This window comes from Colobus angolensis, unplaced genomic scaffold (genome assembly GCF_000951035.1).
Source record: "Colobus angolensis palliatus isolate OR3802 unplaced genomic scaffold, Cang.pa_1.0 Scaffold71, whole genome shotgun sequence".
Lineage (NCBI taxonomy): Eukaryota > Metazoa > Chordata > Mammalia > Primates > Cercopithecidae > Colobus > Colobus angolensis.
The window spans coordinates 9,516,460-9,516,759 of NW_012120821.1; positions in this window are offsets into that span (position 1 = coordinate 9,516,460).

The window sequence follows — 300 nt, forward strand, 5'->3', positions numbered from 1 at the left end:
CTGTGTGTGCGTCTCTCTCTCTGGGTCTCTGCCTCGTCGTGTGTGTCTTGCTCTCCCTTAGCGGGGAGGGGATTGGTCACGCATGACTCATCTTGAACCGAGCGGGGCTCCAGCGGCAGGGCCGCCGCCGTTGCAGCTGGAGGGGGAGGAGGACGAGGAGGAGGGAGAGGAGGAGGAGGACTACCAGGAGAGGGAGGAGGAGAAGAAGGAGGGGGCGGGGGCCTCTCCAAGTTTGTCGGGACCTTCTTGCGAGGCAGCGGCGGCAGCAGCCAGGGAGGCCGGGGCTGCGCGCGGGCCGGA